The sequence below is a fragment of the Cryptomeria japonica genome, chromosome 1, assembly GCF_030272615.1.
Source record: "Cryptomeria japonica chromosome 1, Sugi_1.0, whole genome shotgun sequence".
Classification (NCBI taxonomy): domain Eukaryota; kingdom Viridiplantae; phylum Streptophyta; class Pinopsida; order Cupressales; family Cupressaceae; genus Cryptomeria; species Cryptomeria japonica.
Genome location: NC_081405.1, coordinates 696,662,059 through 696,682,412, shown reverse-complemented (window position 1 = coordinate 696,682,412; position 20,354 = coordinate 696,662,059).

The window sequence follows — 20,354 nt, the reverse complement described above, 5'->3', positions numbered from 1 at the left end:
TTACTGAGTTGTCCCCTCAACTCAAGCACATTCTTTATTTATTTTAGAAACTCTGTACATTTTCTTTATTCATTAAAGACATCAAAAATAAAATAGAAGCAATTGAGAAAGAGATCACGGATCTCTCAAATAAGTTGTCCACAAAGCCCAATTCAGTTCAGAATTTCTATACAAAGTTACAACAGCTCATGGCTCAACAATTGGACCTAAGAAATGAAGAACACAAGATCATGATGGACATAATGACACTTTAGACATTATTCTTTCCTCATCTTTCATCCATCCAAGAGCAGATCAACTGAGCCACATACCTATCTACTACACAAGAGGGAAGCACTCTAGATGGCTTAATATCATTATTGGCTAATATTCAAGTGTAGAATTCTTTAATGGACAGTGTAAAGGATGCCCTCTCTGTCACTCTCACTGAAGCACGGACAAAGTACAAATCCATTTTTGACCAGTTGCCACCACCGAATGGTAACTAAATTTTGATGTTTGTCAAAAAGGGGGAGTGATATAGTATTCAAAGCATCAAAGTATATTATCAAACAAAAGGAGTGTAGTATACAGGGGGAGTATACTAAGCAGAGTAAGTAGAGTACCCAAGAGAAGTGAACCGAGCAGTGAACAGAATAGTAAGTAAAGAACAAGTGCAACACACAGAACATTGATCACCGAGCATGCAAAATCAGAGTTTTGTACAGTATATCAATAAGGGGAGTATATCTGGATATATTATTTCATTGACTATTGTATATACTGTCAGTATAGTCAAATTTTCCAAGTATATAGATTATTGAGTTATAACTTTGAAAGTAGTTTTTGTCAAACATCTCAACTAATGTCAAAACGGGAGATTGTTACTACTTATCAAGTTTCCATTAGTTTTATGTTCAAAGTTATTCTATATACTCTAGTCAGTTATCTCTACCGAAATATTTAGTCAGTATGTACAATCTAGTCAGTAATAGAAGAAAGTAGTCATAGAGCCCAGTATGCACCGAGCTATCTACCGAGTATCATTCCATGTCCACCGAGCAGCAAAGATGACACACTGAGTTGATATACAAAGAGTGAAATGTTTTACCAGATTCATTGAACCTGGACATACATATGGAGATGTGTTACAAGATCAAGGATCATCTAACCGTTATCACATTGGAAATTGCACTTAAAGATTGTGTATGATTTTGAGGTCATCTAACCAATGAAATATTTTGCATGGTTATTCATTTGATAAAACATGTTTTTAAGATTGAAGCAATGAATGGATCACCGACATAAGATATCTATTTATATAACATGGATTAAGAACAGACATATACATGTAGCATGATAGAAAGGAAGATACAGAAATATATGAAGCAAGACATGTGAAAGCACTAAGTGTTATGACCGTTACAGAGACACAGAGGTCACCGAGAAGGATTTCAGAGAATAGTCAAAGAACAGAGTAAATAGAAGGGTTTATTGAGTTACTATATGGGTTACCGAGGTATGCTATAAGAAAGGTAATCTTATTCTAAGCAAATAGAATCTGGTATAACATTCCAGATGTAAAGTTGCAGATATTTGTAATGATTTTATTGTAATATTTTGAAGTTGTAAGAGAAACCTTTAATAGGGTAAAAGACTCTAATCAAGTCTATAAATTGTAAAGCCTCTAACTAGGTGCAGCATTTAGATTAAGTGTTGTAAAATCCTTGAGCAACGTAGATCTAATAGATCTTGATACTCCTAACAAGGTAAGCTATCAGAAATAGCTAAACATATAGCTCTAGCCGAGCAACCTTTATTATTGCAATAGTGAAGTTGTGGGTTCCATCCCCACCGCAGTTTTTCTCTCTAACCAAGAGTTTTTGCGTAACCAAAATATATGTGTTATGGAGTGAATCATGTATGATTGTTATCTATTTGTTTTAGCATTATATTATGTTACTGCACTATTCAGTTTATGCATAACAGTAAAGATATTGTTAGGAAGAGGATTTGAAGTACTGATTCACCCCTCCCCTCTCAGTACATTAGATTTCCATATTGGGCCTAACATATTCCTCATCCTTGTATAGACAACTAAGGATGTCCTTTTCTTCTGATTCATGAGCTAGTGTGCCTGGTTGAATAAACTTGCCATCAACCTTGGTGATGGGCTGTGTTGCTTGATGTATTGATGCCGAAGGTAGCCCATGAGATTTAGGCGATGCTGGTAATTTAATTAGACACAAGGGTTCCAAAGAGTATTCTCCCATGCCTTTTTCTTTGATTTTCATCTTCTGTTTGAAATCCATAGGTAAAGATTTAAGCTTTTCTGACTGAAAATTTGGTGTTGAGAAAGTTTGTTTTTCTCTGTTATGTGGAACCAAACTGTCTTGGGCTGCCCCCATAGCATTACAATGTTGAAAGGGTTATGATCTGCTGAAATAGAAATCTCTTGTCCATTGTATGGCAACTTAACACATTCATGGTAAGTTGAGGGTACTGCTTGCATTTCATGTATCCAAGGTTGACCTAATAAGATATTATATGTGAGGTCTATGTCTAAGACTTGGCACATAGTGTCCTTTTGTAGTGGTCCTACTTGAATTAGCAACACCACTATTCCCTTGGATGATCTTTCTTCATCATCATATGCTTTGATAGTGACATTTTTGAATGGATCAATAGACTGCTCAGAGAATCCTAGTGCATAGATAAGTTTTAAGGTACAGATATTGAGTCCAGCTCCTCCATCCATTAATACTCTTTTGACTCGGTGTTTGTAGACCAAAACTTCAATGTGGAGTGGAGTATTGTGTGGATGGATCAATTAAACATTATCATGCTCGGAAAAGGTGAGATTATGAGGCCCTGACATGTGAGCTACCATGGCTTGGAATTTGTCAATATCTAGATCTTGAGTTACATTTGTTTCCAAGAGTGTCCATTCCAAGATGTCCTTGTGTTTTGGTGAAAGTTTCAGCAACTCAAGTATAGATATTTGAGCAAGAGTTTTGCATAGTTGATTGACCAAATCATATTGAATTTTGGGTATGGTGTTTGCTATTGATGTATGCCCTTTTAAGACATATTTTTTATCTCTGGTGGTCACATTGATCGATTCATGTTCATGTTTTTCCTTGATTGTAATGACATTTACTTGATTGTCGTCTGTTGATATATGATTGATGGTGTTATTTTATATGTGATTGATATGAGATCCACGTGTATCATTTGATGTGGAAGCTCCATCCTTGTTGTAATTCAAAAGAGGATTTTTAAAGGCCCCATGGTCACCATTTGTCTTGAGACCATCGACTGTTAAATCGCCTCTATCAATCATGTCTTGAACAATGTTTTTCAGCCTCATGCAATCATTTGTTTGATATCCTTTGTTTCAATGAAAATCACAATAGTGTGAGTCATTCCACCAAGGTGGTTTGACATGTTGTTGAAAGTTATTGATTGTTGGTAAGGAGATAATTTTATTTGCCAGGAGCTCTCTGAATGCGGACTCCAATGATTTCCCTAATGGTGTGTAAATGAGTCTAGGAAAGTTGTTGGTGTTACCTCATGAGTTTCTATTAGGCCCTTGGTTTGTGTTATTATTTTGAGCATTGTTGGTGTTGTTTGTGTTAAGATTTTCTTGATTGGTATTTGGTGCATAAGTGTTAGTTCCTTGGTTAGCACCTTTTTGATTCTTGGTAGCCTGAGGATTGCCTAATAAGGCCAACACTAGTTGTTTGGACTTCACATCATTAGCTTCGCTTCCTCCTTCATTTCCAACATTTTTGTTTTTTGTCCAGAACCTAAATATGTTTAATTTATTGTTGTTGTTTTGATTATTGTAATGAGAGTTGGATGAATTTGTTCCTTATTTGAAGAATTTCAATGTTCCTTTCTTAATACATGCCTCCTCTACTTGGATGCCATTTTCAATGAATTTAGCAAAAGATGGTATACATTGGAGCTTGAGTATGTAACTCATCTCACTATTCAAATTGTCATTGAAAATTTCCATCTTTTCCTTTTCGGGCACATCTCGAGGATATCTTCAAACCATTCATCGCCAATATTGAAGAAACACCATGAATGTTTCATTGTTCTTCTATTTGGTATTGCAGACATCTAGCATGGTGATGGCATGTTGAATGTTGTAGGAGTATTGAGTGATAAATTTATTGACTAATTCATCAAAGGATCAGACAGGAGTGTGAGATTCTGTGAGAAGCAAGAATTGAGCCAAGATCTAATGTCGGTTGTAGATCACATGCAACTCTTCACACAATGGATGATCAAAGATCGAAATAGTTAAATGAAGATAATTTCAATATGAGAGAGAAATAGAGACAAAGAGGAGAATTTGGAGAAGACTCTCACCAAGCTATCACTCCACTAACTTGACTAGTGAAGGTGAGAGTATAGTGTTTATTATATAGAAAAATATAAGCATATACATCCAAGGGGTGCATTAACTCCTATTCCCCATAAAAAGTGGGAGGTTTTACCTTCTTGGTGAATGCCAAGTGGCATAACCTCCTTACATGAAGACAAAAAAGGAGTTGAGAAATTTGGCACATAAGGCCAAAAGAGGGTGTGAAACCCAACTACCCCATAACCCACTTAAGAAATGACAAAATAGTGGTTATGAGAGGTGGCACAATAAGCCAAAAGAGGGTGTGTAACTCAACTACCCATGTGAGGTGGAGAGTTACACATGTCGATGAAGTATTTCACCACATGTCCTCATATAAACCACTCCTATTAACCCAAGCAAGCTTAAATAATATATATGTAAGAAAAAATAAATACCCCCTAACATAAGGAAAATAAAAACCCTACACTAATAACCCCCTTAAGCGTAGCTTAGGTGGGTGAAAATCTGGGTCCCAACAAATGCAACCATGTTAGGTACCCATGTACATAGATAGCCCCTCCAAAAGAAGAAGGCCCCCATAAGAGGAATAGACCCCCCAAATTAAGGAGAGAAAGAAAGAAAGAAAGAAAGAAAGAAAGAAAGAAGGACTAAGAAGTCTATCCTGAAGTAGACACCTATCGTATCCCAAGCAGAGATCGCAAATGAAGGAACTTGCTTTGGGTGAAGGGTTGGTGAAGATGTTCACAGTTTGCTCCATTATAGAACAATACTTAAGATCAATGATGCCTTCCTTAATGAGCTCCCGAATATAGTGCATATGTGTCTCAATGTGTTTCATCCTCTTGTGATGAACTGGATTTCTTGAGATTTATATAGCACTTTGATTATCACAAAAGATGATAGTAGGCTTCCTAACTGGAATACCAAACTCAGTGAGAATATTCTAAAGCCAAATAACCTCAGTGGTGGCATTAACTGCCCCTCGATACTCACCCTTTGTTGATGAAAGAGCAATTGCAGATTGCTTCTTACTCAACCAACAAACTGGACCAGAACCAAGTGAGAAGTAATACCCTGAAGTGGATTTGCAATCTTAAGAATCACCCACCCAATCTGAATCCGTATATCCCACCAAGTCAATATCCATGCCTGCTACATACTAAATTCCATAATTGTGAGTACCCTAAATGTAGTGGAGAATCTACTTAGCTGCTTTCCAATGCAACTCATGTGGCTCCTGTATGAATCTAGAGACCATGCCCACTGCATATGAAATGTCAGGTCTTGTATGAGTCAAGTAGATGAGGCTCCCAACAATTTATCGATATAAAGTGCTATCAACCAAGGGTGAAGAGCACTTAGCCTCAAGTTTGACCCCAGACAAAAAAGGAGTAGGTGTAGGCTTACAATCAGCCATGCAAAATCTAGAAAGCATATCAAGTGCATACTTGGGTTGTCCAAGAAAGATGCCTAGAGAAGATTGAGTAATCTCAATTCCCAAGAAGTAATGTAGAAGACCCAAGTCTGACATTAGAAATCTATCATGTAGAGAAGTTTTCACTACCTTGATGGTGGATGAGTGACTCCCTATGATCAACAAGTCATCAACACAGAGAACTAGAAATGTGAGAGTATCATCCTGGTGCAGAATGTAGATGTTCAGATCAAAATGGCATCGAGTAAAACAAACTATCAGAAGGAAGGAGTCCATCTTGGCATACCAAGCTCGAGGAGCTTGTTTGAGGCCATAGAGAGACTTTCGAAGTCAACACATAAGTGAAGGATCTTGAACAAACCCTTGTGGCTGCTCCATATAGATTTCCTCCGAAAGGTCACCTTGAAGAAATGCACTCTTGACATCCATCTGATGAACTTCCATGGGTTGCAGAAATAGCAAGGACAAGCCAGATGGAATTCATCTTAGCAACTGGAGCAAAAGTCTCAGAGTAATCAGCCCCTGGAACTTGGGAAAATCCTTTTGCTACCAAGCGAGCCATATACTTATCAACTGACCCATCTGCTGCAAATTTTGTTTGATAGATCCACTTGCATCGAACAAGTTTCCTTCCCTTAGGAAGAGGAACTAAATCCCATGTGTGATTCCTTTCCAAGGAATTAAACTCTTCTTGCATTGTAGCATCCCATTCGGGAACACCTGTAGCTTCTCAAAAAGACTATGGATCAGAAGTTGAAGCAATGAAGAGATGTGGAGCTTGCTGAAATTGTGACCTAGTTCTTCTAGAATCTAATGGATCACCAAGCCAATCTCCTGCTGACTCAAAAGGTTGTCAAGCCCAAAGAGGCATTGAAGCTGGAGAGTCTAGGGGAGAATCATCAACCTCTGAAGGATGACTATGAGAAGAATGTGAATCCTCACCATCACTGTCACCATCTAAAGTGGAGGAAGAAGACTCCTTAACAGGATTAGGAGGATTAAGATCCTTAGAATAACTGTCATCATGATGCAATGTCTCCAATGTGATAGTGGATGGAGAAGTGGTATGAGAAGAAATAGAAGAACTCTCCTCAAAATGAACACTCCTCTCAATGAACAACACATGTGTAGAAGGATGGAGAAGTCTATACCCTTTGACATCATCTGGATACCCAACAAATATGCAAGGCTTGCTCCATGGAACCATAGCCTTGTGTTTCTCTACTAGAATGTGGGCCCATGCAAGAGAACCAAACACTCTGAAATGCTTAACTATAGGTTTTCGACCGATCCAAGCTTGAAAAGGAGTTACCCCCTTCACAGCTTTATGAGGAACTCAATTCTGGATGTAACATGCACAATTGATGGCCTCTGCCCAATACTGAGGTGCCAAAGACTTGGAGTGAATCATACAATTTGCCATCTCCTTCAAGGACCTATTCTTCCATTCTGCAACACCATTCCACTGAGGACTATATGGAACTGTGTGCTACATGTTGATTCCTTCTGAAGCACAAAATTGTTTAAACTGATTATTAACATATTCACCCCCATTATCTGTACGCAGAATCTTGATGAACTTACAAGATTGTTTCACTGCAAAAGATTTAAAATCTAGAAAATTCTCAAATACCTCAGACTTTTGTTTGAGAAAGTAAACCCATGTAAATCTGGAAAAGTCATCAATAAATGTTAAGACATATCTAGCCTTGCTAAAAGATGATTGTGGAAATGGTCCTGCCAAGTCACTATGTACCAACTCCAATAGTTGTGTAGCTCTCCATGCTTTTCCTTTGTCATACTTCTCCTCGAGATGCTTACCAAGAATACATCCCTAGAAAACTCCATCAGAAAATTGAATAGAAGGCAACCCTGAAACCATGTCCTATTTACTAAGTTGTTGCAAGTAATGATAGTTCAAGTGGCCAAATCATTGATGCCACAAACAACTAATCTCATCTGCATGAGTGAGTAAAACTATCGAAGGAGAGTCAGGAACAAAGTGAGAAAACTGATATAATCTGGATTGATGATCTGCTTTTCCCATAGCAATAGTAGACCCATTATTCATTTCACTGATTACTACTGTATCTGATGTGAACTCAACTCGCTTGCTAGAACTAGTGTGAGTGATCTAATAAATAAATAGGAGATTATTTGATAAAGATGGAACACAAAGGACATCCTTAAATGTTCCTTTGCCCACATCAATAGACCCTCTCCCATGCACTTCAACAGGAGTGTCATCACCCATTAGTATGGAAGGCAAAGAACATGGCTCTAAAGAGGCGAAATCATCTTTTGAAGAAGCCATGTGGTGCGAAGCACCTGAGTCAATTATCCAAGAATTAGGTTGTGAAGCAACAGCAACTAGGGCCTTACCCTTTCCTTTCCCTTTACTCTTATCTGTATCCTTAGAAGATCCTTCTGATGAACTCTATTTGACTAAATTAGGCACCTTGATATTATTCTTTTCAAGAAGATTTGAAAGGTGATCAATTTGTTTCTTTAAACACTTATGTTCATCATGACCAGGCCTCTTACAATAAGAACACTTGACCTTCTCCTTCTTAGGTTTTTCACCTCTTGATGAAGAGGTCTGATTATTTGCTTTTGAAGTAGCAGATTTCTGATCTTTTTTCTTCTCTCCTTGGTTCTTTCATTTCTTATCTTGCTCACTAGACCCTTTTTGTTCTTTTGTGCCTTGATTTACAACTAAGGCATGTGACTTAGAGGGTTTTATTGTACCCTTTTGAACCAATTTGTCTTGCTCCCTAGTGAGTTCTGCAACAAATTCATCCAAAGAAGGCATTTTGAATGTGGTACCTAGGGCACATTTTGTAGCATAGAATGTAGAAACAAACACTGAATAGTTAGGACCAAGCTTAGAAAGAATACTCAAGATCAGTTGCTTATCATCTTTCTTAGTTCTACACCGTTCCAACTGCAATCTTACAGAATTAAGTTTAGTGAAGAATTCTTGTATAGTATCAAAATTGGTTGGATTCAACCCTATGAGTTCATTCTCTAACTGATGACCTCTTAGCTCATCCTGCTTACCAAAGAGGTTTTCCAAAGCAGTCCACATTGCATTTGGTGTAGTGGTAGATCCAATGTGAAAAAGAAGGTCTGGAGAGACTAACATACATAGAGTACCAAAAGCTTCATCACATTTATTAAACCATTTAATCTTTTCTACAACATCTTGAAGTTCAATTTCAAGTCCCATAGTAACACAATGATATCCATGTCTTTTCAGATATATTATCATCTTAGATCCATTCAAAATAATTATATGGTGTTAAAAGTGGAACTATAGATGCATCCATGATAGTAGAAAAGAAGATTGCAAAGAATTAGGAAAAGTGCAAGAAAGAAGGCACAAGAGACACCCCCCCTTTTCACTAGTCTCAGAAATCACCCCCCCCAAATATTATAAGGTTGGCACTTTATAATTAGTGCATTTACAAGGCTTTTTATCAGATTACAATTCTTTTAAGAAACCAATAGAGATTTTAAATACAAATAATTTGAGACAAGATCTGAAACAAATTAGCCTTATAACTACTTAATTTATCTCAATACCTTTCCAACAACTATTAGTTTTTGAAAAACAGAGTTGTGAGGAGAAAGATATGACTAGTTGAAGAGAAAAAAAGAAGCAGCTGATACAACCTTTAATATCTAATAGAAAAAGGCAAAAAATTTCAATTAGACCTAATATTGGAGAGTTCTCATTTCTATCTTTCTGTCAAGTATTTGTTTGCAAAAATCTGACACCTGAGGAAAAAGTTGTGCAACTTTTAAGAAATGTTGCTTAATTTCCTTGATAGAAAAATGGCTTAGGCCCTATTCAAGCTCTATTTCTGCAAAATTTATTAATTTTCTAGAAATATAATTTGAAACCCAAACTTTTTTCGATACTGGGAAGAAAACCCAGAAATCATTTTTTCTGAAAGTAAACAAAAGTTGGAACACTAAAGCTGAAATGAAAACAGCTCCAGTAAAAAAAATTTACTCTGATTTTTTTACTCTGTCCTCCAAACTCTGATTTTGGTGAAGTAAAAGTCACTTTTGACTTTGTCAAGCCTTATGGACACTCTAGAAATTCTTATTAAGCTTCCAATATTACCACAAAGCTGCAATCACCCAGATCTTACAAGAACACATACATGTAAACCAGATTTAACTAGAAGCTATTTTCCTTTAAACTGTTCTGATTCTCCAGATCACACGAGAATGCAGGAGAAGAGAATACTTAGTTTTTAAGGAAAATATTAGTTATATAAAAGTCTCAAATCCCTCAAATAAAAAAAACAAAAAACAATGAGCTATACCAGACAATAAGCTCTAATACCATGTGAGATTCTGCGAGAAGCGAGAATCGAGCCAAGATCTGATGTCGGTCATAGATCACATGCAACTCCTAACACAATGGATGATCGAAGATCGAAATAGCTGAATGAAGATAATTTCAATATGAGAGAGAAATAGAGACAAAGAGGAGAATTTGGAGAAGACTCTCACCGAGCTATCACTCCACTAACTTGACTAGTGAAGGTGAGAGTATAGTGCTTATTATATAGAAAAATATAAGCATATACATCCAAGGGGTGCATTAAATCCTATTCCCCATAAAAAGTGGGAGGTTTTACCTTCTTGCTAAATGCCAAAACATGTGGCATAACCTCCTTACATGAAGACAAAAAAGGAGTTGAGAAAGTTGGCACATAAGGCCAAAAGAGGGTGTGAAACCCAACTACCCCATAACCCACTTAAGAAATGACAAAATAGTGGTTATGAGAGGTGGCACAATAAGCCAAAAGAGGGTGTGTAACTCAACTACCCATGTGTGGTGGAGAGTTACACATGTAGCTGAAGTATTTCACCATGTGTCCTCATATAAACCACTCCTATTAACCTAAGCAAGCTTAAATAATATATGTGTAGGAAAAAATAAATACCCCCTAACATAAGGAAAATAAAAAACCTACACTAACAAGGAGGTGTGATTTTTGATACCCATTCCATTGTTTGCCATCTCAAGATTCTTGGGAATAGCCTCATCAAATAGGTGTCATCAACGACAAATTTCAAGCTCATGGTAAAAAATTCCCAAACATGATCACACATATCACTTTTCCCATCATATTTGTCAAATTTGGGAATGTCTAAATTTGGGGGAAAATGTACCATGTTTAATCTTCTATCAAAAGGGTAAGGACAAATTTCATTTAATGAATACCGTATTGTTGATCCTTGTTGCATGTCCTATATTTGCTTTTGTAGCATTTGTATTTGTTGTGTGAGAGCAACCAAGGGTGTATTTGTTTGCTAATGGAAGAGTTCTTCCTTCTCATTGTTTCTAGCTTGGGTAGGTGTGTGTTGCAGTATGTGTGAATTAGGTATGTTTTTCTCAAGGTCACATGTGTCTTCTTCTCTTTATTGTTCCTGATAAGTATAGTGTCAAGACCTTGTTCTAAAGGTGTTAGTATCAAAGTCTTCAGGAATCCTAAATCCTTTTCTTGTGAGCATGAGTAGGTATTTTTCTTTGTTGGCCTCTATGAGGCATTCCATAAGTTTTTGAAATGAAGCACTTTCTTGACATTCCCAGAGGAGCTCTTCAGTGATCTCCATGTCTTATAGATTTGGATATTCGAAGGGATTTGATAGTCTTTGCCCCATACTGGATTCTGGTTGTGTTTTGCTTTGTTTGTTTCATTGAGAGTGAGTGGCAACGGGAATCTAGTAGAAAATTTCTATGATAAAGGGAACAAATTCCTCTTCTATGTCTTGTTCAAGAGTTGGTGGCTCTACTCGAGGTATGTTGTAAGTAATGCAAACTTCTGGGAAGAAAGATGGATTGATCTTTCCTCCATGATTCAAGCATTGGTTGAATGATGCCTTTTGGCCGAATGCTCTACTCCTCAATGGTTCCTCATCAAATTCATTTGATTTTTTTTGAAGATACAAGTGCATATGACGAAGGAATGTGCGATGGGATTTGAAGAGCTGGCAATTGATGTTTAAAAACCTATTTCTTTTAGCAAGTTTTTGAGTACTAGGTTGATGTTTCCTTAACTTAGTGTTGTGATGAATACCTTTTCTTCTCAGAATATGAGGATTAGTCATGCATAGGTGGTCAATGGTTTCCTTTGATTTGTTTTGGATTAAGATACCTTCTTTGGAAAGTGAAGCCTACTTTTATCAAATGAAGGTTTAGATGCCCCCTCATGACAAAGTGCGTCAAAAGTTATGGAATAAGAGCTTTCCTGATATGGAAACTCGATTTGACAACTTTAGTTAGAAACAAGTATGTTTTGAGGATAAAATTCATTTGATTGGAGGACCTTTTAATGTATTTGATGAGGTTACCTGATTTTGATAGGAAAATGTGTTAATCCTTAGCTAGTTTTGGACTTGACAACTTTGTTCTAAAAATATCTTATTTTGTTGGTTTTGGAATAGTTTTAATACTCTGATGTGAATTTTTACATGATGGAGTTGAGTGAGGATTGAAAATGTTTTCCCAAACTATTTTTAAATTTTTTCAAAAAAGTTTATGTTTGCTCTTTGTTTTTGGAATTTCGACTATGCGCTAAGTGAGAAACTCAGTGGCACTAACAAATCTTATCAATGCGCTAGAGAAAGATTTCAATGTGCTAAGCTGCCCCTTTGATGTGCTAACTTGCACTGTTTAGTTTTGACTTGGTTTGGAAAGTTATGCGCTAATATGTCCTTCCTACACACTAACTTTTGAGCTCAATGTACTAATGTTTTCTTCCAAAGCACTAAGCTATTGCTCCAAAGCGCTGAGCTATTTTCTAAAAGTGCTAAGTTTTAGTTGTTTGAATGTTTAAATTGCTCATGCACTAGTTTTCAGGATGGTTGCACTATGTTGAAGCTTGGACGCATGAAAAGATAGTTTCAATGCGCTAAAATATTGCTTTTGCGTGCTAAACTATCCTGTTTGTTTTGACTTGTTGGTTTTTCTGTGATTTTTAACTTTTTCTCAACTTTGATGGATGATTTTCTGAAGTAGGAAATACAAACACAACATGAAAAAGATAACTATTTTTGCCTACTCTAAACAAAGAGTGTATAATCTGCGAGAATGTGTTCAAATCCCCAATGTTTTTATAGGTTTGGATATAGATAATGCAATTCAATCAGACTCTTTATTCAAGGGTCATCAATAATACCATAGCCCACTAGTCTCGATACTCCGTCAGCTCAAACAACCTTGTCACCCCCTAGGGGGTGCCCATTTTTTTGCCTTTTGCTAGAAATTAGCTCGAAGTGAATTACTTCATAATTGAGTAGTTACCTTGGGAGATATATGGTGAGTAATCTTGGGGGTGGATTCTTTCCCACCCTTGCACTATGATATTGCCATTGTCTAGATACTAACTCGGTTCAAAGTTTCTAATGCTAATGTTCATAATCAGGCTTCCTGTTCATCCATCAGTGATAAACTCCCTCAGGAGGCTTCCCAACCTTTAGAACAAAGGCTTTACATATTGTAAAGATATTGGTGGAAGGCTAATCGCTGCATGCAACTGTTGAAAGGGACTTTCATCACCCTCCACTTTTAATTATAGTGGGCTGGAATACTTGGTGTCAAAGCCGTTCCCCATTTAGGTTGTTCCCCTCACACCGGCCAAAGAATGGCTTTAAGAGTTTTTAGCTCCTCGAGAGGGAAATCTTGCTAAAGGATTTATTGCTTAAAATACTAAAAGCATAAGAGTGGTTTGGTTTTTTAATCACCCAATTAAGGGGAGAGCATATACCTTCCACTTTTGAGACAAGGCACACAAGTGTTCTTTTTATCCTTTCACTGCAATGATTTGCTAAAGTCTACTTGGAGATGTTGCTCCAACAAGCATGATGTTCTTTTTAACCTTTCATAGAAAAATTTGTATTTCCAAAAACCTTTGAAAAATAAGTTTGGTCAACAAAGTAAATCATGATGTTTAGTCAACAAAATTAAAGTCGATAAAGGTGAAAAACTTCCCTCTTTTCTTTGCACAAATAAAATGAGGTTCTTTTACTTTGTAGTAATTTGAAATTGATCCTTTTAGACACCAAAGGATGGTGAGGTTCTTTTTAAAGCTTTTTCAAAAGTAAAGTTTGCTTGTTCTTTTTAAAGCTTCCAAACTGAAGTGTATTTCTCCTAAGAAAGCAAGAAATGGTTTAGTTGTTGTTCTTTTTAGATATCCAAAGTAAAAGTTGAGTTCAATTTTATTTATGAAGAAAATGAAGAAAATTTTAACTTAACTAACTTAACAAAGTTAGCAAAACTAAACTACTTCAATCCTAATTTTGATAAAACAAACTCTCCAGCCTGCAAATAAACCGTTAGTCACCTGCAGTAAAACTAGTTAGAAAAAAATTTGTTTCATGGACTTCTACAAGTCTATTTTAGGCTTTTGTTACAATTTATTTCCTGCCTATTTTTGTCATGCACTACAGAATGGGCTTGATGCACTACAGAAAGGTATCCATGGGCTACCGAAAAGACTTGACATGCTAAACTATTTGTTGGATGCACTAGACTGTTTAGTTAAGGTGCTGAAACCTACAAGAAGTAGGAAAATGGTTGTGCACTAAATTTAGGTTTGAACGCACTAATAAGTGGTTTGAACGCGCTAAACAGTCAGTTTGATGCACTGAAGTATCGATCGGATGCACTAGGAAATGTTCTCTATGTGCCGATTCTAGTTTCCTGTGTACCTACAGAGTTAGTCCTACACAAAAAATGATGTGATAAATGGGGTTATGCCCCACGGTGGGTGTTAGAAATGTATGCGGGAAAAGTGGTGCAATGAAATAAAAATTACAAAATTCAATGACTTGGCCACACACCAATGGGACCCTTGTTGCAAGTTATGGAGCTATATGAAATAACTCAACTTCCCAAGGGTTGTTCCATTATTCTCTATCTCACAAGACCCCTCAAGCCAATGCCTTTTCTCTCAGATCACTGAGAAAAGTGACTTAGGGATGACAATCATGAGAATGAGGGATGCTTTTGATCAATCTTAGTATGAATGCATCCTATCTATGCATGATTTTGAATATGAACTAAACTAGTGATGATAAGATGAAAAGATTAGTAAAGTACTATTCTAACATGATATACTAGTTTATATGAATAACTAAGATGATAGAAATGCATCTAAAATGTTTTATTAGATTATTTCTACTTCAAAGTGAGACTAAATGCTTGCTAAAAATGAGTATAAGTGTGATGCTAAAGACTTGGATGATGAGAATGAGAGATGAGGGCTCTATTTATAGGAAAAATAGGGCAATGGATGGTCAAGATTGGATGATCTTAACAAGGGTCAGGGTTGAAAGTTATCAATCCATGTTTACAATTCACACCAATGAAATGATGACAATTATCAACATAATACTTCTTAAGAGGGGATGCAAGAAGCATCAAATGCTTGAGAAGACCTCATGGTTACCTTAGGAAGTAAGGGTTAAGGTTAGGTTAAGATTATCCATTGGATAAAGCTTTTACCCAAAGGATAAACTCTTGTGCAAGGGTTAAAGGGATAACCATGGTCAAAGAAATGAATGCTTGATGAGACCCCTAGGTTAGATGAGGGTTGAGTTAGGCAAAATGTCTCTAACCATGCCACAAAGGGTTAGTTAGCCATTAATGGTTTGAAAGACTTTGGGGACAAATTTGTAAGAGTCCTTCCAAATTTGGGGGTATTCAACAAGTTAGCTTGTTGACAGCATAAAGGCTTTAATGCCTTTGGAAGACTTTACTCCAAATTTGAGAAGTGACATCCTCAAATTTAGGGAAAGGGGATAATTGAAGGGTTTAGGCTTAATTGATAAGGATTAGATAGGTTCTAGAAGAATTTAAAAAGGGGGTTTAGGAGGCAAGTGGGAGATGTAGAAAAATGCTAGTGGGTGGAAAAATAGAATTGAATTAAAATAAATTATTTTATTTCAATTGTGGTTGCAAGTGGAGGATTTAAATAAATTAGATTTATTTATTTGGAGTGAACCATTTAATTAAATGTAAATTTAATTAAAAGTAGAGAGAAGGGATTTAATTAAATAAAATGATTTATTCAATTAAATGATGTGAAAGGCTTAAGTGAATTTAAATAAATAAATTGAATAATTTATTTAATCAAATATAGGAATGTGGATGATTTAATTAAATTAGATTTAACTAAATAGAGGAATGAGAATAAAATGAATATTAAATATTCGTTTAGGAATGTGGTCATTTTTATACGTCTACAGAAACAGCACAACCGATAGAAGAAGTTCCAAGAAAAGAACCGGCACTAGCAGGGTATGTCAGAAAACATCATTCTACTGACATTAATATTGGTGATAAAAATACATGAGTATTGACTAGAAGAAAAGAAAGGGAGAGTACCTGTCTTCTCTCTAAAATTGAGCCCAAAAAAACAAAGGAGGCTATAAAAGATGAAGACTAGATCAAAGCTATGGAGGAAGAACTAGAGCAAATTGAGAAAAATGAAACTTGGACCCTTGTGCCCAGACTGGAGAACAAAAACGTGATAGGGATCAAGTGGGTGTTTAAAAACAAAATGGATGAAACCGGTCAAGTAGTAAGAAACAAAGCAAGGTCATTTTGGAAAGGGTATGGACAAGAAGAAGGTTTGGATTATGGAGAGACCTTTGCATTGGTTGATAGACTGGAAGGGGTGAGAATCTTGCTTTCCTATGTTGCCTACATGAAGTTTAAGGTCTACTAAATGGATGTCAAATCAAAATTCTTGAATGGTGTTTTAGAGGAAGAAGTTTACATTGAGCAACCAAAAGGGTTTTCTTTAGAAGATGGAAGAGATATGGTAAGTAAGATGAAAAAGGCTTTGTATGGATTAAAAGAAGCACCAAGAGCTTGGTATGAGACGTCGCACTCATACCTGAAAAGTATAGGATTTATGAGAACTAGTGGCAACAGTAACTTGTATTTGAAGACTAAAGAAGAAGGAAAATATCTAAGTGCGGAGATTTTTGTAGATGACATCATCTTTGTAGGAGATGATGAATTTAGAAAAGGTTTTGCAAAAGAAAAGAAGAAAGAATTTGAAATGTCCATGATTGGTGAAGTAAAATTCTTCATCGGTCTGCAAGTATCTCAACTAAAGAATGGTATATTCATTAGCCAGACCAAATATATAAGGGAAATATTGAAAACCTTTGGAATGGAAGATTCCAAACCTATTGGATCTCCAATGGTTATAGGTTGCAAGCTCTCCAAAGATGACAAGGATAATGTAGTGAATGAGACACTATACCAATCCATGATTGGTAAGTTTTAGTATGCAGTGCACTGTAGACTATATATAGCACAAGAAGTTGGCTTGGTTTCTAGATTTGCTGCAATTCCAAAGGAGACTCATATGGTGGAGGTTAAGATGATATTTAGATATCCTAAGGGGAATGATGAGTATGGTGTCTGGTATCCACATAAGGGAGATTTCAACTTAAGTATCTTCACCAATGCAGATTGTGAAGGAAACATTAATGACAAAAAGAGCACTAGTGGAGGTACATTCTTTCTTGGAGATAGGCTTGTGTCATGGACAAGCAAGAAACAAAATTGTATCTCTTAATCCACAACTGAGGCAAAGTATGTGGATGTTGCAATCAACTATACATAGGTAGTATGGATTAAGAAGATCTTGGAAAGTGTCCAAGAAAAGGTGATTGAACTTGTGATGATACACTGTGATAATACAAGTGCCATCAACATATCCAAAACCAGGTAATGCACTCTAAAACAAAGCATATTGCAATAATATATCATTATCTTAGGGAACAATTGTAGGACAAAGAAGTTAGACTAGAATATTTTCCAACCAAGGAATAGGTTGTAGACATATTCACCAAGCCACTACCTAAGGATACTTTTGAGTATCTCAGAGGTAAGCTAGGGGTAATTACATTGCATTCTCTAAGGTGAGTGAAGATCAGAACAAAATCAATCCGGTATGATTTTCCTAAAAAATTTATGTATTTGGATTGATGATTATGGACTACTCCTATTAGGGGGAGAATTCATTGCAGTATGTGAATTAGGATGTCTAGAATACACCTTTGGCATTGATGTCAAAGGGGGAGTGAAGTCAGATTTAACATGAGGGAAGATGATGTCAGATGTGACATGATTAGAATCTAGTAAAATGGGGAGTAAGATCATTACTCAAGATCAAATAGAGTAGCTAATCGGTACAACAGAAGTAGAAGTGACTGGTCAATAAAGAGAAGTTTGAAGTGTTGCCATCAATGCCAAAGGGGGAGATTGTTTGCATAACTAATGGTGTTAGCACAATTGGTTCATCAGTTAGTATTGTCATTGATGAAAAACACTTACTGGTGAATAAGGCCAAGCTCATAGGAAAGGAGGTGTTGTAAACCTCAATGGTTTACTCATGCCTACAGTCAGTATGGAGGATTCAATACTTCCCTTATATGTAGTATTGACACACCTAAGCAGTGTGTTGGTTGAAGACTAATCAGTTGAAGGATAAACAAAGTAGTTGATCGATCAATCAAGCATCCAATAGATGTTGAGATTAGTTTCTCAAACTGGAAGTTGAAATGATGATGTGATCATAGGAGGTGACTCAAGTTGTAGTTTAGTAGTCTTATGTATGATCAAAACATTTTGGATAGAAAGGTAATGAGTGTGCTTGATGATCAGTAACTAGTGGCAACAGATGAAGAGTTACATTGGTGAACCAGTGATATAGGTTGAAGGATGCTATCAACCAAAAATATCAGAGTGGTGACTGGTAAGTGGCATGCAATGACCAAAGGTGAGTCGGTCAGGGTGAGAAATCATCAAACAAAATAATATTGAAGTCTAGAAAAGTTAAAAACTAGTTAAGGCGAGATTAGTACGGATTTTTCAGTTCCCATTAAAAAGTCATTAGATGACCCAAAAGTTGCTAAAATTTTGAGTTACAGTGGCAAATGTAGATGAGTTGTTGGTGAGAATGATGTAGAGCATGCAATGAAAGTGTGGGAAGATTTTAATTTCAAATTTATCAATTTTTAGGTTTGAACTCATTTAGGAAACAACAATTATGTCTTGGCAAAACTTGGTATAAAGGTTTTTGGAAAAAACCAAAATGTTTGATCATAAAATTGCTAAGTGTAATCTAGAAGAAAGGCGATCTAGCAAGTTGAGAAAAGTGTAGAGCTGATAAGTGAATAGAAGAGTGGTAAGACAGTGTGCAGAGATTGGATAATGTGAAGAATAGAGAAAGTGTGTAAAGCAAGTGTAACAAGTGGTCAAAACAATGAGCTTCAATTGGATCTGATTAAGCTAAGAGTATCTATTATAGCAGATCATTACCTCTATTATTTTTTATTAACTACAATATAAAAAAACCCTTAACCAAGTGACATCTTAATTGATGATCCTAATTCCTTTAACAAGGCTACCTCTAATAGGGTAAAGGTTCTAACAAGCCTTGAAGAAAATCCCTTAACCAAGTGGCACCTAACATTGTCTTTTTAATCTCCTAGCAAGGATGGCTCCTGACCATGCATTCTTCAGAAGAGATTAGATTTTGTGAGTTTCTACTCACACCGTGGTTTTTAGCCCTTTTGGGTTTCCATGTGTAAACCTTGGTGTTCATGTGTGATTAATTATTTCTTTGCATGCTTCTTATTAATGCTTCTTATACTGATAAGTGTTACGTTTGAGTAGAAATTTTGATTAAGGTTAAATCTAGTAGAACCCATATAGTGTTGATTCACCCCTCCCCTCTCAGCACTAGTAGGGACTAACAATTGGTATCAGAGAGTTGGTCCTTAGATTCAGAAGAGCTTAGTAGCTTAAGGAAATATCCAAGATGATACGAAAGGAAGGCCCTAAGTTATCTAACGATAACTATACATTATGATGTGGTAGAATGAAGCTCTACCTAAGAACCCTAGGAGATCACTACTGGAATCATGTAAGCATAGATTACTATGAACCTATAGGGGTTCACACTACAGATCAAATCAAAGAAAAGAAATATAACATCACAACTATATATGTGATTTCTAGTACTCTATCTAATAATGAGTATGTTGAGGTTCAAGATCTAAAAATAGCTTACGAGATGTGAAATAATTTGAAGACTATTTATCAAGGAGATCCTCATGTACAAAAGGCTAAGGTGGATAGTTGAAGAGGAAAATTTGATGAGATGAGGATGCAAGAAAAAGAGAATACAGAATAGTACAACAAAAGAATAAAGGATGTGGTAAATTGCATCAGAAATGCTAGAGGAAAGCTTGAGGAAGATGATATGGTCAACAAAATCTTGAGAACCTTGCTACTACAATATGCCATAAGGGTTTCTGCAATTCAAGAACTCATATCTTTGGGAATAGTTAATGTTACACTTGACTCCCTGATCGATAAGTTGACTTCCTTTGAATTGAGCAACTATGACAACAATATGCCTAAGATTGATGTTTCCTTCAAATATTCTACAATACTTGCACCAACAAGGAGAAGAAAAGAAACCGAAAGTAGTTATACTACAAGAACCTATC